The sequence below is a fragment of the Schistocerca gregaria genome, chromosome 6 (assembly GCF_023897955.1).
Source record: "Schistocerca gregaria isolate iqSchGreg1 chromosome 6, iqSchGreg1.2, whole genome shotgun sequence".
NCBI classification, from domain to species: Eukaryota; Metazoa; Arthropoda; class Insecta; order Orthoptera; family Acrididae; genus Schistocerca; species Schistocerca gregaria.
Window position 1 is genome coordinate 182863921 of NC_064925.1, and position 25079 is coordinate 182888999.

Sequence of the window (25079 nt, forward strand, 5' to 3'; positions counted from 1 at the left end):
CCGCTAGGCGGCAGCAAGACGTGTTGGCAGCTATTGTCGCCATGTTCTCACATCCCGAGTTTAGTGTCTTATAGGCATACGTATGAAACACACTTCTCTAATGTGTGGGATAAATGACTCTGACTGGAGCAGGTAGCAGGTCTTCAAGACTCTCAAAACAAGCGAATATTTTGGCCAAACTGTCTTCACTGCTAACACAAATTGCATTACTCTTGCAGTAGTACTTTCTTACGATACCTATCGATTTAATTACAGAGTGCTCATATGCAATGCAACTTTTAACTCACACATCAAGTACAACACAAGAAGACACAGCCTGTGACCATGTAAATTACTGAGGAACTCCACAGAGACCAAGCATGGTTCTATTCATCCAATGGCGCCAGAAGACAATAGTGACTGCAAGAAGAGACACAGTAGCCTCACGAACCATTAAAAACAGCATTCGTATTGCACACTTTGAAACACAGCAGTGTAGGTCATTACCAGGGCATGGATGGGTTAATGCGACTTGTGTGAGATAGTAGTAGGAATGATGGACATAGTTCCGTTTTCAGTACAATACCAGGTGATGTATTTGTGTTGATCCAGGTGTACACAGGGCAGGTCTACTTGACAACAGTGAAACACTGTGATTGAGGTGTGTGAATGAGCCTAAAATATCGAGGGGACATGTGGTAAGAGAAACCAGGTTAGCATTGTGTTAGTAGCTGTAGTTATGTTCCTGTGAAATGTCAATCAGCTGTAATCCAGGTTGGTGAATGTTGTTATTGCAGGAAGAATTGCTAGTGCAGAACAAAGAGTGATAGATTTAGTATTTGAAAGCAGTTAATAACTGAGTAGCTACTGGTGTCATGTGACACAAACTGGTTTGTGATGTAGTTGTCTATTCCTGAAATCTTGAAGCTTGCTAGTGTTTTGTGTCTTGACTGGCTCTGTATCTGCTTATGTGGTAGAGCTTCTGTGTATGTAACATGATGAATATTGCATGCAGAGTTTGTCCAATCTTTCTCCTAGACACAGGATGAGAGGTGCATCAGCTGCAATTGTGAACACCATCGACTTGTATCACATTGATGGGATTCAAAGTGCTGTCAAAATAGTAGAGTCTCACATCTAAATGCTATATGTTAATATTAGCATACTGGTCTGCTGTCTAAACACTTCAGTGTTGTGGTATTCATTGGCTGACACTTTTGGAATTTATTTAGGTAACTGTATGTAATGGCAGATTGCCAGACATGTGGGAAAATACTTTGTGGGTCACACCAGTGAAATTTGTACATGACATGCTGATGCACCACAGATTTGCAGTAATAGTTGGTTTTTAGGTGAAGGGCAGTGGCTTATTACACAGGCAGATATGCTTCAGTTAAGAACCTGATGAGGTGTCACCTGCAGTCTGTATTATGAGGCTGCAGCTGGATAGCAAGGCCACTAGGAAAGTTACTTGAAACATAATGTTAAATAAACTTCCTGTAAAGGGGTAGCTTGCACACTTAATGATGAAAGATACACCTTCCTTCACATGTTTGTTTATGCTGCTCAAACAATTATGGCATCAGCTGCAGCCATGAAGATGAATAAAGATAAATATTGTGGGTCTGTGTGCAGACAGTATGTGATAGTGGCTTACAGGCACCAGAAGCTTTGTAGGCGTTAGAGAAAAATAAATATTAGGTAATGCAAGCTAATTTTAGAGCGCTAGAGTGTATTTAAGCAGTAGTCTAAGTGAAAGTATGTGAGTGAGAAAGATTTGGAACATGCAGCTATCTTGTGTAATGTTGGTGTAAGGTTTCCAAATGTTGTGTGTGGCAGTAGGTGTGTGTTATGAAATGACATGATTGAGACAGTAGCAAGAGATGCTGTGACAGCTGAGTGTGATACTGAGGAAGAGAAGAGGCTTTTGCCTGTGCTAGGCTTAGCCTGGCTGTGATTTGTGTTGAAGGGGTGCTAGTGACATGTACTTGTGGTTTTGGTGTGCTTGCTGACTTGTTATTAGAGTGACATTTTAGATGTGCATTGGTGATGTAAGGGATAGGTTTATTGCCAGTTTTGTCATGTTCTGTTGTGAATGAAAGAAAGTGGAGGAGAACTGCGTAAATGGAGAGCATAGTTTGTGACAAGTGGGTGCAGATATGAAGCGAAACTTGTGTAGTTGGCTGATGGTATTAGCAGCTGATGTGAGGCATGAGAGAGTGAGATTGCGAAAAAAAATGTGGAACGCTTCACGATTTTGCGTGTCATCCTTGCGCAGGGGCCATGCTAATCTTCTCTGTATCGTTCCAATTTTAGTATATGTACCGCCGAAGCGAGTACATTCGAGGAGCCCTCTGAAATTGTATATATAGTTATGGCGTCGCGTCAAACATGGTTCGGCTTGGACGTAGGTTTACACAGCTCTGGCGAGGAACACAAGGCCAGCCGAGTGCTAATTTGTGAACTAATTACTGCGAGGTGTCGTTCTTAGTAAGTGGCAGCTCTGTCAACTGTAGATTTGGCACTTTTGGGTGTAAAACTTAGATCGTAGAGTCGTTTGCTCTCGCACCATCCACCCAGAGCAGCAGCAGTTTCACACAGCTGCCGCTAGGCGGCAGCAAGACGTGTTGGCAGCTATTGTCGCCATGTTCTCACATCCCGAGTTTAGTGTCTTATAGGCATACGTATGAAACACACTTCTCTAATGTGTGGGATAAATGACTCTGACTGGAGCAGGTAGCAGGTCTTCAAGACTCTCAAAACAAGCGAATATTTTGGCCAAACTGTCTTCACTGCTAACACAAATTGCATTACTCTTGCAGTAGTACTTTCTTACGATACCTATCGATTTAATTACAGAGTGCTCATATGCAATGCAACTTTTAACTCACACATCAAGTACAACACAAGAAGACACAGCCTGTCACCATGTAAATTACTGAGGAACTCCACAGAGACCAAGCATGGTTCTATTCATCCAATGGCGCCAGAAGACAATAGTGACTGCAAGAAGAGACACAGTAGCCTCACGAACCATTAAAAACAGCATTCGTATTGCACACTTTGAAACACAGCAGTGTAGGTCATTACTAGGGCATGGATGGGTTAATGCGACTTGTGTGAGATAGTAGTAGGAATGATGGACATAGTTCCGTTTTCAGTACAATACCAGGTGATGTATTTGTGTTGATCCAGGTGTACACAGGGCAGGTCTACTTGACAACAGTGAAACACTGTGATTGAGGTGTGTGAATGAGCCTAAAATATCGAGGGGACATGTGGTAAGAGAAACCAGGTTAGCATTGTGTTAGTAGCTGTAGTTATGTTCCTGTGAAATGTCAATCAGCTGTAATCCAGGTTGGTGAATGTTGTTATTGCAGGAAGAATTGCTAGTGCAGAACAAAGAGTGATAGATTTAGTATTTGAAAGCAGTTAATAACTGAGTAGCTACTGGTGTCATGTGACACAAACTGGTTTGTGATGTAGTTGTCTATTCCTGAAATCTTGAAGCTTGCTAGTGTTTTGTGTCTTGACTGGCTCTGTATCTGCTTATGTGGTAGAGCTTCTGTGTATGTAACATGATGAATATTGCATGCAGAGTTTGTCCAATCTTTCTCCTAGACACAGGATGAGAGGTGCATCAGCTGCAATTGTGAACACCATCGACTTGTATCACATTGATGGGATTCAAAGTGCTGTCAAAATAGTAGAGTCTCACATCTAAATGCTATATGTTAATATTAGCATACTGGTCTGCTGTCTAAACACTTCAGTGTTGTGGTATTCATTGGCTGACACTTTTGGAATTTATTTAGGTAACTGTATGTAATGGCAGATTGCCAGACATGTGGGAAAATACTTTGTGGGTCACACCAGTGAAATTTGTACATGACATGCTGATGCACCACAGATTTGCAGTAATAGTTGGTTTTTAGGTGAAGGGCAGTGGCTTATTACACAGGCAGATATGCTTCAGTTAAGAACCTGATGAGGTGTCACCTGCAGTCTGTATTATGAGGCTGCAGCTGGATAGCAAGGCCACTAGGAAAGTTACTTGAAACATAATGTTAAATAAACTTCCTGTAAAGGGGTAGCTTGCACACTTAATGATGAAAGATACACCTTCCTTCACATGTTTGTTTATGCTGCTCAAACAATTATGGCATCAGCTGCAGCCATGAAGATGAATAAAGATAAATATTGTGGGTCTGTGTGCAGACAGTATGTGATAGTGGCTTACAGGCACCAGAAGCTTTGTAGGCGTTAGAGAAAAATAAATATTAGGTAATGCAAGCTAATTTTAGAGCGCTAGAGTGTATTTAAGCAGTAGTCTAAGTGAAAGTATGTGAGTGAGAAAGATTTGGAACATGCAGCTATCTTGTGTAAAGTTGGTGTAAGGTTTCCAAATGTTGTGTGTGGCAGTAGGTGTGTGTTATGAAATGACATGATTGAGACAGTAGCAAGAGATGCTGTGACAGCTGAGTGTGATACTGAGGAAGAGAAGAGGCTTTTGCCTGTGCTAGGCTTAGCCTGGCTGTGATTTGTGTTGAAGGGGTGCTAGTGACATGTACTTGTGGTTTTGGTGTGCTTGCTGACTTGTTATTAGAGTGACATTTTAGATGTGCATTGGTGATGTAAGGGATAGGTTTATTGCCAGTTTTGTCATGTTCTGTTGTGAATGAAAGAAAGTGGAGGAGAACTGCGTAAATGGAGAGCATAGTTTGTGACAAGTGGGTGCAGATATGAAGCGAAACTTGTGTAGTTGGCTGATGGTATTAGCAGCTGATGTGAGGCATGAGAGAGTGAGATTGCGAAAAAAAATGTGGAACGCTTCACGATTTTGCGTGTCATCCTTGCGCAGGGGCCATGCTAATCTTCTCTGTATCGTTCCAATTTTAGTATATGTACCGCCGAAGCGAGTACATTCGAGGAGCCCTCTGAAATTGTATATATAGTTATGGCGTCGCGTCAAACATGGTTCGGCTTGGACGTAGGTTTACACAGCTCTGGCGAGGAACACAAGGCCTGCCGAGTGCTAATTTGTGAACTAATTACTGCGAGGTGTCGTTCTTAGTAAGTGGCAGCTCTGTCAACTGTAGATTTGGCAGTTTTGGGTGTAAAACTTAGATCGTAGAGTCGTTTGCTCTCGCACCATCCACCCAGAGCAGCAGCAGTTTCACACAGCTGCCGCTAAGCGGCAGCAAGACGTGTTGGCAGCTATTGTCGCCATGTTCTCACATCCCGAGTTTAGTGTCTTATAGGCATACGTATGAAACACACTTCTCTAATGTGTGGGATATATGACTCTGACTGGAGCAGGTAGCAGGTCTTCAAGACTCTCAAAACAAGCGAATATTTTGGCCAAACTGTCTTCACTGCTAACACAAATTGCATTACTCTTGCAGTAGTACTTTCTTACGATACCTATCGATTTAATTACAGAGTGCTCATATGCAATGCAACTTTTAACTCACACATCAAGTACAACACAAGAAGACACAGCCTGTGACCATGTAAATTACTGAGGAACTCCACAGAGACCAAGCATGGTTCTATTCATCCAATGGCGCCAGAAGACAATAGTGACTGCAAGAAGAGACACAGTAGCCTCACGAACCATTAAAAACAGCATTCGTATTGCACACTTTGAAACACAGCAGTGTAGGTCATTACCAGGGCATGGATGGGTTAATGCGACTTGTGTGAGATAGTAGTAGGAATGATGGACATAGTTCCGTTTTCAGTACAATACCAGGTGATGTATTTGTGTTGATCCAGGTGTACACAGGGCAGGTCTACTTGACAACAGTGAAACACTGTGATTGAGGTGTGTGAATGAGCCTAAAATATCGAGGGGACATGTGGTAAGAGAAACCAGGTTAGCATTGTGTTAGTAGCTGTAGTTATGTTCCTGTGAAATGTCAATCAGCTGTAATCCAGGTTGGTGAATGTTGTTATTGCAGGAAGAATTGCTAGTGCAGAACAAAGAGTGATAGATTTAGTATTTGAAAGCAGTTAATAACTGAGTAGCTACTGGTGTCATGTGACACAAACTGGTTTGTGATGTAGTTGTCTATTCCTGAAATCTTGAAGCTTGCTAGTGTTTTGTGTCTTGACTGGCTCTGTATCTGCTTATGTGGTAGAGCTTCTGTGTATGTAACATGATGAATATTGCATGCAGAGTTTGTCCAATCTTTCTCCTAGACACAGGATGAGAGGTGCATCAGCTGCAATTGTGAACACCATCGACTTGTATCACATTGATGGGATTCAAAGTGCTGTCAAAATAGTAGAGTCTCACATCTAAATGCTATATGTTAATATTAGCATACTGGTCTGCTGTCTAAACACTTCAGTGTTGTGGTATTCATTGGCTGACACTTTTGGAATTTATTTAGGTAACTGTATGTAATGGCAGATTGCCAGACATGTGGGAAAATACTTTGTGGGTCACACCAGTGAAATTTGTACATGACATGCTGATGCACCACAGATTTGCAGTAATAGTTGGTTTTTAGGTGAAGGGCAGTGGCTTATTACACAGGCAGATATGCTTCAGTTAAGAACCTGATGAGGTGTCACCTGCAGTCTGTATTATGAGGCTGCAGCTGGATAGCAAGGCCACTAGGAAAGTTACTTGAAACATAATGTTAAATAAACTTCCTGTAAAGGGGTAGCTTGCACACTTAATGATGAAAGATACACCTTCCTTCACATGTTTGTTTATGCTGCTCAAACAATTATGGCATCAGCTGCAGCCATGAAGATGAATAAAGATAAATATTGTGGGTCTGTGTGCAGACAGTATGTGATAGTGGCTTACAGGCACCAGAAGCTTTGTAGGCGTTAGAGAAAAATAAATATTAGGTAATGCAAGCTAATTTTAGAGCGCTAGAGTGTATTTAAGCAGTAGTCTAAGTGAAAGTATGTGAGTGAGAAAGATTTGGAACATGCAGCTATCTTGTGTAAAGTTGGTGTAAGGTTTCCAAATGTTGTGTGTGGCAGTAGGTGTGTGTTATGAAATGACATGATTGAGACAGTAGCAAGAGATGCTGTGACAGCTGAGTGTGATACTGAGGAAGAGAAGAGGCTTTTGCCTGTGCTAGGCTTAGCCTGGCTGTGATTTGTGTTGAAGGGGTGCTAGTGACATGTACTTGTGGTTTTGGTGTGCTTGCTGACTTGTTATTAGAGTGACATTTTAGATGTGCATTGGTGATGTAAGGGATAGGTTTATTGCCAGTTTTGTCATGTTCTGTTGTGAATGAAAGAAAGTGGAGGAGAACTGCGTAAATGGAGAGCATAGTTTGTGACAAGTGGGTGCAGATATGAAGCGAAACTTGTGTAGTTGGCTGATGGTATTAGCAGCTGATGTGAGGCATGAGAGAGTGAGATTGCGAAAAAAAATGTGGAACGCTTCACGATTTTATGTGTCATCCTTGCGCAGGGGCCATGCTAATCTTCTCTGTATCGTTCCAATTTTAGTATATGTACCGCCAAAGCGAGTACATTCGAGGAGCCCTCTGAAATTGTATATATAGTTATGGCGTCGCGTCAAACATGGTTCGGCTTGGACGTAGGTTTACACAGCTCTGGCGAGGAACACAAGGCCTGCCGAGTGCTAATTTGTGAACTAATTACTGCGAGGTGTCGTTCTTAGTAAGTGGCAGCTCTGTCAACTGTAGATTTGGCAGTTTTGGGTGTAAAACTTAGATCGTAGAGTCGTTTGCTCTCGCACCATCCACCCAGAGCAGCAGCAGTTTCACACAGCTGCCGCTAAGCGGCAGCAAGACGTGTTGGCAGCTATTGTCGCCATGTTCTCACATCCCGAGTTTAGTGTCTTATAGGCATACGTATGAAACACACTTCTCTAATGTGTGGGATATATGACTCTGACTGGAGCAGGTAGCAGGTCTTCAAGACTCTCAAAACAAGCGAATATTTTGGCCAAACTGTCTTCACTGCTAACACAAATTGCATTACTCTTGCAGTAGTACTTTCTTACGATACCTATCGATTTAATTACAGAGTGCTCATATGCAATGCAACTTTTAACTCACACATCAAGTACAACACAAGAAGACACAGCCTGTGACCATGTAAATTACTGAGGAACTCCACAGAGACCAAGCATGGTTCTATTCATCCAATGGCGCCAGAAGACAATAGTGACTGCAAGAAGAGACACAGTAGCCTCACGAACCATTAAAAACAGCATTCGTATTGCACACTTTGAAACACAGCAGTGTAGGTCATTACCAGGGCATGGATGGGTTAATGCGACTTGTGTGAGATAGTAGTAGGAATGATGGACATAGTTCCGTTTTCAGTACAATACCAGGTGATGTATTTGTGTTGATCCAGGTGTACACAGGGCAGGTCTACTTGACAACAGTGAAACACTGTGATTGAGGTGTGTGAATGAGCCTAAAATATCGAGGGGACATGTGGTAAGAGAAACCAGGTTAGCATTGTGTTAGTAGCTGTAGTTATGTTCCTGTGAAATGTCAATCAGCTGTAATCCAGGTTGGTGAATGTTGTTATTGCAGGAAGAATTGCTAGTGCAGAACAAAGAGTGATAGATTTAGTATTTGAAAGCAGTTAATAACTGAGTAGCTACTGGTGTCATGTGACACAAACTGGTTTGTGATGTAGTTGTCTATTCCTGAAATCTTGAAGCTTGCTAGTGTTTTGTGTCTTGACTGGCTCTGTATCTGCTTATGTGGTAGAGCTTCTGTGTATGTAACATGATGAATATTGCATGCAGAGTTTGTCCAATCTTTCTCCTAGACACAGGATGAGAGGTGCATCAGCTGCAATTGTGAACACCATCGACTTGTATCACATTGATGGGATTCAAAGTGCTGTCAAAATAGTAGAGTCTCACATCTAAATGCTATATGTTAATATTAGCATACTGGTCTGCTGTCTAAGCACTTCAGTGTTGTGGTATTCATTGGCTGACACTTTTGGAATTTATTTAGGTAACTGTATGTAATGGCAGATTGCCAGACATGTGGGAAAATACTTTGTGGGTCACACCAGTGAAATTTGTACATGACATGCTGATGCACCACAGATTTGCAGTAATAGTTGGTTTTTAGGTGAAGGGCAGTGGCTTATTACACAGGCAGATATGCTTCAGTTAAGAACCTGATGAGGTGTCACCTGCAGTCTGTATTATGAGGCTGCAGCTGGATAGCAAGGCCACTAGGAAAGTTACTTGAAACATAATGTTAAATAAACTTCCTGTAAAGGGGTAGCTTGCACACTTAATGATGAAAGATACACCTTCCTTCACATGTTTGTTTATGCTGCTCAAACAATTATGGCATCAGCTGCAGCCATGAAGATGAATAAAGATAAATATTGTGGGTCTGTGTGCAGACAGTATGTGATAGTGGCTTACAGGCACCAGAAGCTTTGTAGGCGTTAGAGAAAAATAAATATTAGGTAATGCAAGCTAATTTTAGAGCGCTAGAGTGTATTTAAGCAGTAGTCTAAGTGAAAGTATGTGAGTGAGAAAGATTTGGAACATGCAGCTATCTTGTGTAAAGTTGGTGTAAGGTTTCCAAATGTTGTGTGTGGCAGTAGGTGTGTGTTATGAAATGACATGATTGAGACAGTAGCAAGAGATGCTGTGCCAGCTGAGTGTGATACTGAGGAAGAGAAGAGGCTTTTGCCTGTGCTAGGCTTAGCCTGGCTGTGATTTGTGTTGAAGGGGTGCTAGTGACATGTACTTGTGGTTTTGGTGTGCTTGCTGACTTGTTATTAGAGTGACATTTTAGATGTGCATTGGTGATGTAAGGGATAGGTTTATTGCCAGTTTTGTCATGTTCTGTTGTGAATGAAAGAAAGTGGAGGAGAACTGCGTAAATGGAGAGCATAGTTTGTGACAAGTGGGTGCAGATATGAAGCGAAACTTGTGTAGTTGGCTGATGGTATTAGCAGCTGATGTGAGGCATGAGAGAGTGAGATTGCGAAAAAAAAATGTGGTACGCTTCACGATTTTGCGTGTCATCCTTGCGCAGGGGCCATGCTAATCTTCTCTGTATCGTTCCAATTTTAGTATATGTACCGCCGAAGCGAGTACATTCGAGGAGCCCTCTGAAATTGTATATATAGTTATGGCGTCGCGTCAAACATGGTTCGGCTTGGACGTAGGTTTACACAGCTCTGGCGAGGAACACAAGGCCTGCCGAGTGCTAATTTGTGAACTAATTACTGCGAGGTGTCGTTCTTAGTAAGTGGCAGCTCTGTCAACTGTAGATTTGGCAGTTTTGGGTGTAAAACTTAGATCGTAGAGTCGTTTGCTCTCGCACCATCCACCCAGAGCAGCAGCAGTTTCACACAGCTGCCGCTAGGCGGCAGCAAGACGTGTTGGCAGCTATTGTCGCCATGTTCTCACATCCCGAGTTTAGTGTCTTATAGGCATACGTATGAAACACACTTCTCTAATGTGTGGGATAAATGACTCTGACTGGAGCAGGTAGCAGGTCTTCAAGACTCTCAAAACAAGCGAATATTTTGGCCAAACTGTCTTCACTGCTAACACAAATTGCATTACTCTTGCAGTAGTACTTTCTTACGATACCTATCGATTTAATTACAGAGTGCTCATATGCAATGCAACTTTTAACTCACACATCAAGTACAACACAAGAAGACACAGCCTGTGACCATGTAAATTACTGAGGAACTCCACAGAGACCAAGCATGGTTCTATTCATCCAATGGCGCCAGAAGACAATAGTGACTGCAAGAAGAGACACAGTAGCCTCACGCACCATTAAAAACAGCATTCGTATTGCACACTTTGAAACACAGCAGTGTAGGTCATTACCAGGGCATGGATGGGTTAATGCGACTTGTGTGAGATAGTAGTAGGAATGATGGACATAGTTCCGTTTTCAGTACAATACCAGGTGATGTATTTGTGTTGATCCAGGTGTACACAGGGCAGGTCTACTTGACAACAGTGAAACACTGTGATTGAGGTGTGTGAATGAGCCTAAAATATCGAGGGGATATGTGGTAAGAGAAACCAGGTTAGCATTGTGTTAGTAGCTGTAGTTATGTTCCTGTGAAATGTCAATCAGCTGTAATCCAGGTTGGTGAATGTTGTTATTGCAGGAAGAATTGCTAGTGCAGAACAAAGAGTGATAGATTTAGTATTTGAAAGCAGTTAATAACTGAGTAGCTACTGGTGTCATGTGACACAAACTGGTTTGTGATGTAGTTGTCTATTCCTGAAATCTTGAAGCTTGCTAGTGTTTTGTGTCTTGACTGGCTCTGTATCTGCTTATGTGGTAGAGCTTCTGTGTATGTAACATGATGAATATTGCATGCAGAGTTTGTCCAATCTTTCTCCTAGACACAGGATGAGAGGTGCATCAGCTGCAATTGTGAACACCATCGACTTGTATCACATTGATGGGATTCAAAGTGCTGTCAAAATAGTAGAGTCTCACATCTAAATGCTATATGTTAATATTAGCATACTGGTCTGCTGTCTAAACACTTCAGTGTTGTGGTATTCATTGGCTGACACTTTTGGAATTTATTTAGGTAACTGTATGTAATGGCAGATTGCCAGACATGTGGGAAAATGCTTTGTGGGTCACACCAGTGAAATTTGTACATGACATGCTGATGCACCACAGATTTGCAGTAATAGTTGGTTTTTAGGTGAAGGGCAGTGGCTTATTACACAGGCAGATATGCTTCAGTTAAGAACCTGATGAGGTGTCACCTGCAGTCTGTATTATGAGGCTGCAGCTGGATAGCAAGGCCACTAGGAAAGTTACTTGAAACATAATGTTAAATAAACTTCCTGTAAAGGGGTAGCTTGCACACTTAATGATGAAAGATACACCTTCCTTCACATGTTTGTTTATGCTGCTCAAACAATTATGGCATCAGCTGCAGCCATGAAGATGAATAAAGATAAATATTGTGGGTCTGTGTGCAGACAGTATGTGATAGTGGCTTACAGGCACCAGAAGCTTTGTAGGCGTTAGAGAAAAATAAATATTAGGTAATGCAAGCTAATTTTAGAGCGCTAGAGTGTATTTAAGCAGTAGTCTAAGTGAAAGTATGTGAGTGAGAAAGATTTGGAACATGCAGCTATCTTGTGTAAAGTTGGTGTAAGGTTTCCAAATGTTGTGTGTGGCAGTAGGTGTGTGTTATGAAATGACATGATTGAGACAGTAGCAAGAGATGCTGTGCCAGCTGAGTGTGATACTGAGGAAGAGAAGAGGCTTTTGCCTGTGCTAGGCTTAGCCTGGCTGTGATTTGTGTTGAAGGGGTGCTAGTGACATGTACTTGTGGTTTTGGTGTGCTTGCTGACTTGTTATTAGAGTGACATTTTAGATGTGCATTGGTGATGTAAGGGATAGGTTTATTGCCAGTTTTGTCATGTTCTGTTGTGAATGAAAGAAAGTGGAGGAGAACTGCGTAAATGGAGAGCATAGTTTGTGACAAGTGGGTGCAGATATGAAGCGAAACTTGTGTAGTTGGCTGATGGTATTAGCAGCTGATGTGAGGCATGAGAGAGTGAGATTGCGAAAAAAAATGTGGAACGCTTCACGATTTTGCGTGTCATCCTTGCGCAGGGGCCATGCTAATCTTCTCTGTATCGTTCCAATTTTAGTATATGTACCGCCGAAGCGAGTACATTCGAGGAGCCCTCTGAAATTGTATATATAGTTATGGCGTCGCGTCAAACATGGTTCGGCTTGGACGTAGGTTTACACAGCTCTGGCGAGGAACACAAGGCCTGCCGAGTGCTAATTTGTGAACTAATTACTGCGAGGTGTCGTTCTTAGTAAGTGGCAGCTCTGTCAACTGTAGATTTGGCAGTTTTGGGTGTAAAACTTAGATCGTAGAGTCGTTTGCTCTCGCACCATCCACCCAGAGCAGCAGCAGTTTCACACAGCTGCCGCTAGGCGGCAGCAAGACGTGTTGACAGCTATTGTTGCCATGTTCTCACATCCCGAGTTTAGTGTCTTATAGGCATACGTATGAAACACACTTCTCTAATGTGTGGGATAAATGACTCTGACTGGAGCAGGTAGCAGGTCTTCAAGACTCTCAAAACAAGCGAATATTTTGGCCAAACTGTCTTCACTGCTAACACAAATTGCATTACTCTTGCAGTAGTATTTCTTACGATACCTATCGATTTAATTACAGAGTGCTCATATGCAATGCAACTTTTAACTCACACATCAAGTACAACACAAGAAGACACAGCCTGTGACCATGTAAATTACTGAGGAACTCCACAGAGACCAAGCATGGTTCTATTCATCCAATGGCGCCAGAAGACAATAGTGACTGCAAGAAGAGACACAGTAGCCTCACGAACCATTAAAAACAGCATTCGTATTGCACACTTTGAAACACAGCAGTGTAGGTCATTACCAGGGCATGGATGGGTTAATGCGACTTGTGTGAGATAGTAGTAGGAATGATGGACATAGTTCCGTTTTCAGTACAATACCAGGTGATGTATTTGTGTTGATCCAGGTGTACACAGGGCAGGTCTACTTGACAACAGTGAAACACTGTGATTGAGGTGTGTGAATGAGCCTAAAATATCGAGGGGACATGTGGTAAGAGAAACCAGGTTAGCATTGTGTTAGTAGCTGTAGTTATGTTCCTGTGAAATGTCAATCAGCTGTAATCCAGGTTGGTGAATGTTGTTATTGCAGGAAGAATTGCTAGTGCAGAACAAAGAGTGATAGATTTAGTATTTGAAAGCAGTTAATAACTGAGTAGCTACTGGTGTCATGTGACACAAACTGGTTTGTGATGTAGTTGTCTATTCCTGAAATCTTGAAGCTTGCTAGTGTTTTGTGTCTTGACTGGCTCTGTATCTGCTTATGTGGTAGAGCTTCTGTGTATGTAACATGATGAATATTGCATGCAGAGTTTGTCCAATCTTTCTCCTAGACACAGGATGAGAGGTGCATCAGCTGCAATTGTGAACACCATCGACTTGTAACACATTGATGGGATTCAAAGTGCTGTCAAAATAGTAGAGTCTCACATCTAAATGCTATATGTTAATATTAGCATACTGGTCTGCTGTCTAAACACTTCAGTGTTGTGGTATTCATTGGCTGACACTTTTGGAATTTATTTAGGTAACTGTATGTAATGGCAGATTGCCAGACATGTGGGAAAATACTTTGTGGGTCACACCAGTGAAATTTGTACATGACATGCTGATGCACCACAGATTTGCAGTAATAGTTGGTTTTTAGGTGAAGGGCAGTGGCTTATTACACAGGCAGATATGCTTCAGTTAAGAACCTGATGAGGTGTCACCTGCAGTCTGTATTATGAGGCTGCAGCTGGATAGCAAGGCCACTAGGAAAGTTACTTGAAACATAATGTTAAATAAACTTCCTGTAAAGGGGTAGCTTGCACACTTAATGATGAAAGATACACCTTCCTTCACATGTTTGTTTATGCTGCTCAAACAATTATGGCATCAGCTGCAGCCATGAAGATGAATAAAGATAAATATTGTGGGTCTGTGTGCAGACAGTATGTGATAGTGGCTTACAGGCACCAGAAGCTTTGTAGGCGTTAGAGAAAAATAAATATTAGGTAATGCAAGCTAATTTTAGAGCGCTAGAGTGTATTTAAGCAGTAGTCTAAGTGAAAGTATGTGAGTGAGAAAGATTTGGAACATGCAGCTATCTTGTGTAAAGTTGGTGTAAGGTTTCCAAATGTTGTGTGTGGCAGTAGGTGTGTGTTATGAAATGACATGATTGAGACAGTAGCAAGAGATGCTGTGACAGCTGAGTGTGATACTGAGGAAGAGAAGAGGCTTTTGCCTGTGCTAGGCTTAGCCTGGCTGTGATTTGTGTTGAAGGGGTGCTAGTGACATGTACTTGTGGTTTTGGTGTGCTTGCTGACTTGTTATTAGAGTGACATTTTAGATGTGCATTGGTGATGTAAGGGATAGGTTTATTGCCAGTTTTGTCATGTTCTGTTGTGAATGAAAGAAAGTGGAGGAGAACTGCGTAAATGGAGAGCATAGTTTGTGACAAGTGGGTGCAGATATGAAGCGAAACTTGTGTAGTTGGCTGATGGTATTAGCAGCTGATGTGAGGCATGAGAGAGTGAGATTGCGAAAAAAAATGTGGAACGCTTCACGATTTTGCGTGTCATCCTTGCGCAGGGGCCATGCTAATCTTCTCTGTATCGTTCCAATTTTAGTATATGTACCGCCGAAGCGAGTACATTCGAGGAGCCCTCTGAAATTGTATATATAGTTATGGCGTCGCGTCAAACATGGTTCGGCTTGGACGTAGGTTTACACAGCTCTGGCGAGGAACACAAGGCCTGCCGAGTGCTAATTTGTGAACTAATTACTGCGAGGTGTCGTTCTTAGTAAGTGGCAGCTCTGTCAACTGTAGATTTGGCAGTTTTGGGTGTAAAACTTAGATCGTAGAGTCGTTTGCTCTCGCACCATCCACCCAGAGCAGCAGCAGTTTCACACAGCTGCCGCTAGGCGGCAGCAAGACGTGTTGGCAGCTATTGTCGCCATGTTCTCACATCCCGAGTTTAGTGTCTTATAGGCATACGTATGAAACACACTTCTCTAATGTGTGGGATAAATGACTCTGACTGGAGCAGGTAGCAGGTCTTCAAGACTCTCAAAACAAGCGAATATTTTGGCCAAACTGTCTTCACTGCTAACACAAATTGCATTACTCTTGCATTAGTACTTTCTTACGATACCTATCGATTTAATTACAGAGTGCTCATATGCAATGCAACTTTTAACTCACACATCAAGTACAACACAAGAAGACACAGCCTGTGACCATGTAAATTACTGAGGAACTCCACAGAGACCAAGCATGGTTCTATTCATCCAATGGCGCCAGAAGACAATAGTGACTGCAAGAAGAGACACAGTAGCCTCACGAACCATTAAAAACAGCATTCGTATTGCACACTTTGAAACACAGCAGTGTAGGTCATTACCAGGGCATGGATGGGTTAATGCGACTTGTGTGAGATAGTAGTAGGAATGATGGACATAGTTCCGTTTTCAGTACAATACCAGGTGATGTATTTGTGTTGATCCAGGTGTACACAGGGCAGGTCTACTTGACAACAGTGAAACACTGTGATTGAGGTGTGTGAATGAGCCTAAAATATCGAGGGGACATGTGGTAAGAGAAACCAGGTTAGCATTGTGTTAGTAGCTGTAGTTATGTTCCTGTGAAATGTCAATCAGCTGTAATCCAGGTTGGTGAATGTTGTTATTGCAGGAAGAATTGCTAGTGCAGAACAAAGAGTGATAGATTTAGTATTTGAAAGCAGTTAATAACTGAGTAGCTACTGGTGTCATGTGACACAAACTGGTTTGTGATGTAGTTGTCTATTCCTGAAATCTTGAAGCTTGCTAGTGTTTTGTGTCTTGACTGGCTCTGTATCTGCTTATGTGGTAGAGCTTCTGTGTATGTAACATGATGAATATTGCATGCAGAGTTTGTCCAATCTTTCTCCTAGACACAGGATGAGAGGTGCATCAGCTGCAATTGTGAACACCATCGACTTGTATCACATTGATGGGATTCAAAGTGCTGTCAAAATAGTAGAGTCTCACATCTAAATGCTATATGTTAATATTAGCATACTGGTCTGCTGTCTAAACACTTCAGTGTTGTGGTATTCATTGGCTGACACTTTTGGAATTTATTTAGGTAACTGTATGTAATGGCAGATTGCCAGACATGTGGGAAAATACTTTGTGGGTCACACCAGTGAAATTTGTACATGACATGCTGATGCACCACAGATTTGCAGTAATAGTTGGTTTTTAGGTGAAGGGCAGTGGCTTATTACACAGGCAGATATGCTTCAGTTAAGAACCTGATGAGGTGTCACCTGCAGTCTGTATTATGAGGCTGCAGCTGGATAGCAAGGCCACTAGGAAAGTTACTTGAAACATAATGTTAAATAAACTTCCTGTAAAGGGGTAGCTTGCACACTTAATGATGAAAGATACACCTTCTTCACATGTTTGTTTATGCTGCTCAAACAATTATGGCATCAGCTGCAGCCATGAAGATGAATAAAGATAAATATTGTGGGTCTGTGTGCAGACAGTATGTGATAGTGGCTTACAGGCACCAGAAGCTTTGTAGGCGTTAGAGAAAAATAAATATTAGGTAATGCAAGCTAATTTTAGAGCGCTAGAGTGTATTTAAGCAGTAGTCTAAGTGAAAGTATGTGAGTGAGAAAGATTTGGAACATGCAGCTATCTTGTGTAAAGTTGGTGTAAGGTTTCCAAATGTTGTGTGTGGCAGTAGGTGTGTGTTATGAAATGACATGATTGAGACAGTAGCAAGAGATGCTGTGACAGCTGAGTGTGATACTGAGGAAGAGAAGAGGCTTTTGCCTGTGCTAGGCTTAGCCTGGCTGTGATTTGTGTTGAAGGGGTGCTAGTGACATGTACTTGTGGTTTTGGTGTGCTTGCTGACTTGTTATTAGAGTGACATTTTAGATGTGCATTGGTGATGTAAGGGATAGGTTTATTGCCAGTTTTGTCATGTTCTGTTGTGAATGAAAGAAAGTGGAGGAGAACTGCGTAAATGGAGAGCATAGTTTGTGACAAGTGGGTGCAGATATGAAGCGAAACTTGTGTAGTTGGCTGATGGTATTAGCAGCTGATGTGAGGCATGAGAGAGTGAGATTGCGAAAAAAAATGTGGAACGCTTCACGATTTTGCGTGTCATCCTTGCGCAGGGGCCATGCTAATCTTCTCTGTATCGTTCCAATTTTAGTATATGTACCGCCGAAGCGAGTACATTCGAGGAGCCCTCTGAAATTGTATATATAGTTATGGGCGTCGCGTCAAACATGGTTCGGCTTGGACGTAGGTTTACACAGCTCTGGCGAGGAACACAAGGCAACACGCGATCTAGTGTGTGAACTAATTACTGCGAGGTGTCGTTCTTAGTAAGTGGCAGCTCTGTCAACTGTAGATTTGGCAGTTTTGGGTGTAAAACTTAGATCGTAGAGTCGTTTGCTCTCGCACCATCCACCCAGAGCAGCAGCAGTTTCACACAGCTGCCGCTAAGTGGCAGCAAGACGTGTTGGCAGCTATTGTCGCCATGTTCTCACATCCCGAGTTTAGTGTCTTATAGGCATACGTATGAAACACACTTCTCTAATGTGTGGGATATATGACTCTGACTGGAGCAGGTAGCAGGTCTTCAAGACTCTCAAAACAAGCGAATATTTTGGCCAAACTGTCTTCACTGCTAACACAAATTGCATTACTCTTGCAGTAGTACTTTCTTACGATACCTATCGATTTAATTACAGAGTGCTCATATGCAATGCAACTTTTAACTCACACATCAAGTACAACACAAGAAGACACAGCCTGTGACCATGTAAATTACTGAGGAACTCCACAGAGACCAAGCATGGTTCTATTCATCCAATGGCGCCAGAAGACAATAGTGACTGCAAGAAGAGACACAGTAGCCTCACGAACCATTAAAAACAGCATTCGTATTGCACACTTTGAAACACAGCAGTGTAGGTCATTACCAGGGCATGGATGGGTTAATGCGACTTGTGTGAGATAGTAGTAGGAATGATGGACATAGTTCCGTTTTCAGTACAATACCAGGTGATGTATTTGTGTTGATCCAGGTGTACACAGGGCAGGTCTACTTGACAACAGTGAAACACTGTGATTGAGGTGTGTGAATGAGCCTAAAATATCGAGGGGACATGTGGTAAGAGAAACCAGGTTAGCATTGTGTTAGTAGCTGTAGTTATGTTCCTGTGAAATGTCAATCAGCTGTAATCCAGGTTGGTGAATGTTGTTATTGCAGGAAGAATTGCTAGTGCAGAACAAAGAGTGATAGATTTAGTATTTGAAAGCAGTTAATAACTGAGTAGCTACTGGTGTCATGTGACACAAACTGGTTTGTGATGTAGTTGTCTATTCCTGAAATCTTGAAGCTTGCTAGTGTTTTGTGTCTTGACTGGCTCTGTATCTGCTTATATGGTAGAGCTTCTGTGTATGTAACATGATGAATATTGCATGCAGAGTTTGTCCAATCTTTCTCCTAGACACAGGATGAGAGGTGCATCAGCTGCAATTGTGAACACCATCGACTTGTAACACATTGATGGGATTCAAAGTGCTGTCAAAATAGTAGAGTCTCACATCTAAATGCTATATGTTAATATTAGCATACTGGTCTGCTGTCTAAACACTTCAGTGTTGTGGTATTCATTGGCTGACACTTTTGGAATTTATTTAGGTAACTGTATGTAATGGCAGATTGCCAGACATGTGGGAAAATACTTTGTGGGTCACACCAGTGAAATTTGTACATGACATGCTGATGCACCACAGATTTGCAGTAATAGTTGGTTTTTAGGTGAAGGGCAGTGGCTTATTACACAGGCAGATATGCTTCAGTTAAGAACCTGATGAGGTGTCACCTGCAGTCTGTATTATGAGGCTGCAGCTGGATAGCAAGGCCACTAGGAAAGTTACTTGAAACATAATGTTAAATAAACTTCCTGTAAAGGGGTAGCTTGCACACTTAATGATGAAAGATACACCTTCCTTCACATGTTTGTTTATGCTGCTCAAACAATTATGGCATCAGCTGCAGCCATGAAGATGAATAAAGATAAATATTGTGGGTCTGTGTGCAGACAGTATGTGATAGTGGCTTACAGGCACCAGAAGCTTTGTAGGCGTTAGAGAAAAATAAATATTAGGTAATGCAAGCTAATTTTAGAGCGCTAGAGTGTATTTAAGCAGTAGTCTAAGTGAAAGTATGTGAGTGAGAAAGATTTGGAACATGCAGCTATCTTGTGTAAAGTTGGTGTAAGGTTTCCAAATGTTGTGTGTGGCAGTAGGTGTGTGTTATGAAATGACATGATTGAGACAGTAGCAAGAGATGCTGTGACAGCTGAGTGTGATACTGAGGAAGAGAAGAGGCTTTTGCCTGTGCTAGGCTTAGCCTGGCTGTGATTTGTGTTGAAGGGGTGCTAGTGACATGTACTTGTGGTTTTGGTGTGCTTGCTGACTTGTTATTAGAGTGACATTTTAGATGTGCATTGGTGATGTAAGGGATAGGTTTATTGCCAGTTTTGTCATGTTCTGTTGTGAATGAAAGAAAGTGGAGGAGAACTGCGTAAATGGAGAGCATAGTTTGTGACAAGTGGGTGCAGATATGAAGCGAAACTTGTGTAGTTGGCTGATGGTATTAGCAGCTGATGTGAGGCATGAGAGAGTGAGATTGCGAAAAAAAATGTGGAACGCTTCACGATTTTGCGTGTCATCCTTGCGCAGGGGCCATGCTAATCTTCTCTGTATCGTTCCAATTTTAGTATATGTACCGCCGAAGCGAGTACATTCGAGGAGCCCTCTGAAATTGTATATATAGTTATGGCGTCGCGTCAAACATGGTTCGGCTTGGACGTAGGTTTACACAGCTCTGGCGAGGAACACAAGGCCAGCCGAGTGCTAATTTGTGAACTAATTACTGCGAGGTGTCGTTCTTAGTAAGTGGCAGCTCTGTCAACTGTAGATTTGGCAGTTTTGGGTGTAAAACTTAGATCGTAGAGTCGTTTGCTCTCACACCATCCACCCAGAGCAGCAGCAGTTTCACACAGCTGCCGCTAGGCGGCAGCAAGACGTGTTGGCAGCTATTGTCGCCATGTTCTCACATCCCGAGTTTAGTGTCTTATAGGCATACGTATGAAACACACTTCTCTAATGTGTGGGATAAATGACTCTGACTGGAGCAGGTAGCAGGTCTTCAAGACTCTCAAAACAAGCGAATATTTTGGCCAAACTGTCTTCACTGCTAACACAAATTGCATTACTCTTGCAGTAGTACTTTCTTACGATACCTATCGATTTAATTACAGAGTGCTCATATGCAATGCAACTTTTAACTCACACATCAAGTACAACACAAGAAGACACAGCCTGTGACCATGTAAATTACTGAGGAACTCCACAGAGACCAAGCATGGTTCTATTCATCCAATGGCGCCAGAAGACAATAGTGACTGCAAGAAGAGACACAGTAGCCTCACGAACCATTAAAAACAGCATTCGTATTGCACACTTTGAAACACAGCAGTGTAGGTCATTACCAGGGCATGGATGGGTTAATGCGACTTGTGTGAGATAGTAGTAGGAATGATGGACATAGTTCCGTTTTCAGTACAATACCAGGTGATGTATTTGTGTTGATCCAGGTGTACACAGGGCAGGTCTACTTGACAACAGTGAAACACTGTGATTGAGGTGTGTGAATGAGCCTAAAATATCGAGGGGACATGTGGTAAGAGAAACCAGGTTAGCATTGTGTTAGTAGCTGTAGTTATGTTCCTGTGAAATGTCAATCAGCTGTAATCCAGGTTGGTGAATGTTGTTGTTGCAGGAAGAATTGCTAGTGCAGAACAAAGAGTGATAGATTTAGTATTTGAAAGCAGTTAATAACTGAGTAGCTACTGGTGTCATGTGACACAAACTGGTTTGTGATGTAGTTGTCTATTCCTGAAATCTTGAAGCTTGCTAGTGTTTTGTGTCTTGACTGGCTCTGTATCTGCTTATGTGGTAGAGCTTCTGTGTATGTAACATGATGAATATTGCATGCAGAGTTTGTCCAATCTTTCTCCTAGACACAGGATGAGAGGTGCATCAGCTGCAATTGTGAACACCATCGACTTGTATCACATTGATGGGATTCAAAGTGCTGTCAAAATAGTAGAGTCTCACATCTAAATGCTATATGTTAATATTAGCATACTGGTCTGCTGTCTAAACACTTCAGTGTTGTGGTATTCATTGGCTGACACTTTTGGAATTTATTTAGGTAACTGTATGTAATGGCAGATTGCCAGACATGTGGGAAAATACTTTGTGGGTCACACCAGTGAAATTTGTACATGACATGCTGATGCACCACAGATTTGCAGTAATAGTTGGTTTTTAGGTGAAGGGCAGTGGCTTATTACACAGGCAGATATGCTTCAGTTAAGAACCTGATGAGGTGTCACCTGCAGTCTGTATTATGAGGCTGCAGCTGGATAGCAAGGCCACTAGGAAAGTTACTTGAAACATAATGTTGCTAATTTTAGAGCGCTAGAGTGTATTTAAGCAGTAGTCTAAGTGAAAGTATGTGAGTGAGAAAGATTTGGAACATGCAGCTATCTTGTGTAAAGTTGGTGTAAGGTTTCCAAATGTTGTGTGTGGCAGTAGGTGTGTGTTATGAAATGACATGATTGAGACAGTAGCAAGAGATGCTGTGACAGCTGAGTGTGATACTGAGGAAGAGAAGAGGCTTTTGCCTGTGCTAGGCTTAGCCTGGCTGTGATTTGTGTTGAAGGGGTGCTAGTGACATGTACTTGTGGTTTTGGTGTGCTTGCTGACTTGTTATTAGAGTGACATTTTAGATGTGCATTGGTGATGTAAGGGATAGGTTTATTGCCAGTTTTGTCATGTTCTGTTGTGAATGAAAGAAAGTGGAGGAGAACTGCGTAAATGGAGAGCATAGTTTGTGACAAGTGGGTGCAGATATGAAGCGAAACTTGTGTAGTTGGCTGATGGTATTAGCAGCTGATGTGAGGCATGAGAGAGTGAGATTGCGAAAAAAAATGTGGAACGCTTCACGATTTTGCGTGTCATCCTTGCGCAGGGGCCATGCTAATCTTCTCTGTATCGTTCCAATTTTAGTATATGTACCGCCGAAGCGAGTACATTCGAGGAGCCCTCTGAAATTGTATATATAGTTATGGCGTCGCGTCAAACATGGTTCGGCTTGGACGTAGGTTTACACAGCTCTGGCGAGGAACACAAGGCCTGCCGAGTGCTAATTTGTGAACTAATTACTGCGAGGTGTCGTTCTTAGTAAGTGGCAGCTCTGTCAACTGTAGATTTGGCAGTTTTGGGTGTAAAACTTAGATCGTAGAGTCGTTTGCTCTCGCACCATCCACCCAGAGCAGCAGCAGTTTCACACAGCTGCCGCTAAGTGGCAGCAAGACGTGTTGGCAGCTATTGTCGCCATGTTCTCACATCCCGAGTTTAGTGTCTTATAGGCATACGTATGAAACACACTTCTCTAATGTGTGGGATAAATGACTCTGACTGGAGCAGGTAGCAGGTCTTCAAGACTCTCAAAACAAGCGAATATTTTGGCCAAACTGTCTTCACTGCTAACACAAATTGCATTACTCTTGCAGTAGTACTTTCTTACGATACCTATCGATTTAATTACAGAGTGCTCATATGCAATGCAACTTTTAACTCACACATCAAGTACAACACAAGAAGACACAGCCTGTGACCATGTAAATTACTGAGGAACTCCACAGAGACCAAGCATGGTTCTATTCATCCAATGGCGCCAGAAGACAATAGTGACTGCAAGAAGAGACACAGTAGCCTCACGAACCATTAAAAACAGCATTCGTATTGCACACTTTGAAACACAGCAGTGTAGGTCATTACCAGGGCATGGATGGGTTAATGCGACTTGTGTGAGATAGTAGTAGGAATGATGGACATAGTTCCGTTTTCAGTACAATACCAGGTGATGTATTTGTGTTGATCCAGGTGTACACAGGGCAGGTCTACTTGACAACAGTGAAACACTGTGATTGAGGTGTGTGAATGAGCCTAAAATATCGAGGGGACATGTGGTAAGAGAAACCAGGTTAGCATTGTGTTAGTAGCTGTAGTTATGTTCCTGTGAAATGTCAATCAGCTGTAATCCAGGTTGGTGAATGTTGTTGTTGCAGGAAGAATTGCTAGTGCAGAACAAAGAGTGATAGATTTAGTATTTGAAAGCAGTTAATAACTGAGTAGCTACTGGTGTCATGTGACACAAACTGGTTTGTGATGTAGTTGTCTATTCCTGAAATCTTGAAGCTTGCTAGTGTTTTGTGTCTTGACTGGCTCTGTATCTGCTTATGTGGTAGAGCTTCTGTGTATGTAACATGATGAATATTGCATGCAGAGTTTGTCCAATCTTTCTCCTAGACACAGGATGAGAGGTGCATCAGCTGCAATTGTGAACACCATCGACTTGTATCACATTGATGGGATTCAAAGTGCTGTCAAAATAGTAGAGTCTCACATCTAAATGCTATATGTTAATATTAGCATACTGGTCTGCTGTCTAAACACTTCAGTGTTGTGGTATTCATTGGCTGACACTTTTGGAATTTATTTAGGTAACTGTATGTAATGGCAGATTGCCAGACATGTGGGAAAATACTTTGTGGGTCACACCAGTGAAATTTGTACATGACATGCTGATGCACCACAGATTTGCAGTAATAGTTGGTTTTTAGGTGAAGGGCAGTGGCTTATTACACAGGCAGATATGCTTCAGTTAAGAACCTGATGAGGTGTCACCTGCAGTCTGTATTATGAGGCTGCAGCTGGATAGCAAGGCCACTAGGAAAGTTACTTGAAACATAATGTTAAATAAACTTCCTGTAAAGGGGTAGCTTGCACACTTAATGATGAAAGATACACCTTCCTTCACATGTTTGTTTATGCTGCTCAAACAATTATGGCATCAGCTGCAGCCATGAAGATGAATAAAGATAAATATTGTGGGTCTGTGTGCAGACAGTATGTGATAGTGGCTTACAGGCACCAGAAGCTTTGTAGGCGTTAGAGAAAAATAAATATTAGGTAATGCAAGCTAATTTTAGAGCGCTAGAGTGTATTTAAGCAGTAGTCTAAGTGAAAGTATGTGAGTGAGAAAGATTTGGAACATGCAGCTATCTTGTGTAAAGTTGGTGTAAGGTTTCCAAATGTTGTGTGTGGCAGTAGGTGTGTGTTATGAAATGACATGATTGAGACAGTAGCAAGAGATGCTGTGACAGCTGAGTGTGATACTGAGGAAGAGAAGAGGCTTTTGCCTGTGCTAGGCTTAGCCTGGCTGTGATTTGTGTTGAAGGGGTGCTAGTGACATGTACTTGTGGTTTTGGTGTGCTTGCTGACTTGTTATTAGAGTGACATTTTAGATGTGCATTGGTGATGTAAGGGATAGGTTTATTGCCAGTTT

At 42.0% G+C, this 25079-nt stretch overlaps 9 non-coding genes across 9 annotated transcripts; all 9 read right to left on the reverse strand.

The window, feature by feature from the left end:
* Nucleotides 1-2212: 2212 nt before the first annotated feature.
* Nucleotides 2213-2319, reverse strand: LOC126279441 (U6 spliceosomal RNA). The gene has a single exon (XR_007550921.1). It is a non-coding gene; the product is annotated as a U6 spliceosomal RNA (small nuclear RNA).
* Nucleotides 2320-4795: 2476 nt separating this feature from the next.
* On the reverse strand, nucleotides 4796-4902 carry LOC126279442 (U6 spliceosomal RNA). The gene has a single exon (XR_007550922.1). It is a non-coding gene; the product is annotated as a U6 spliceosomal RNA (small nuclear RNA).
* A 2476-nt stretch (nucleotides 4903-7378) lies between these two features.
* Nucleotides 7379-7485, reverse strand: LOC126279637 (U6 spliceosomal RNA). Its single transcript, XR_007551105.1, has one exon. It is a non-coding gene; the product is annotated as a U6 spliceosomal RNA (small nuclear RNA).
* Nucleotides 7486-9962: 2477 nt separating this feature from the next.
* LOC126279322 (U6 spliceosomal RNA) lies at nucleotides 9963-10069 on the reverse strand. The gene has a single exon (XR_007550806.1). It is a non-coding gene; the product is annotated as a U6 spliceosomal RNA (small nuclear RNA).
* Nucleotides 10070-12545: 2476 nt separating this feature from the next.
* Nucleotides 12546-12652, reverse strand: LOC126279443 (U6 spliceosomal RNA). Its single transcript, XR_007550923.1, has one exon. It is a non-coding gene; the product is annotated as a U6 spliceosomal RNA (small nuclear RNA).
* A 2475-nt stretch (nucleotides 12653-15127) lies between these two features.
* LOC126279444 (U6 spliceosomal RNA) lies at nucleotides 15128-15234 on the reverse strand. Its single transcript, XR_007550924.1, has one exon. It is a non-coding gene; the product is annotated as a U6 spliceosomal RNA (small nuclear RNA).
* A 2475-nt stretch (nucleotides 15235-17709) lies between these two features.
* On the reverse strand, nucleotides 17710-17816 carry LOC126279445 (U6 spliceosomal RNA). The gene has a single exon (XR_007550925.1). It is a non-coding gene; the product is annotated as a U6 spliceosomal RNA (small nuclear RNA).
* A 2477-nt stretch (nucleotides 17817-20293) lies between these two features.
* LOC126279446 (U6 spliceosomal RNA) lies at nucleotides 20294-20400 on the reverse strand. The gene has a single exon (XR_007550926.1). It is a non-coding gene; the product is annotated as a U6 spliceosomal RNA (small nuclear RNA).
* Nucleotides 20401-22652: 2252 nt separating this feature from the next.
* On the reverse strand, nucleotides 22653-22759 carry LOC126279447 (U6 spliceosomal RNA). Its single transcript, XR_007550927.1, has one exon. It is a non-coding gene; the product is annotated as a U6 spliceosomal RNA (small nuclear RNA).
* Nucleotides 22760-25079: the final 2320 nt, after the last annotated feature.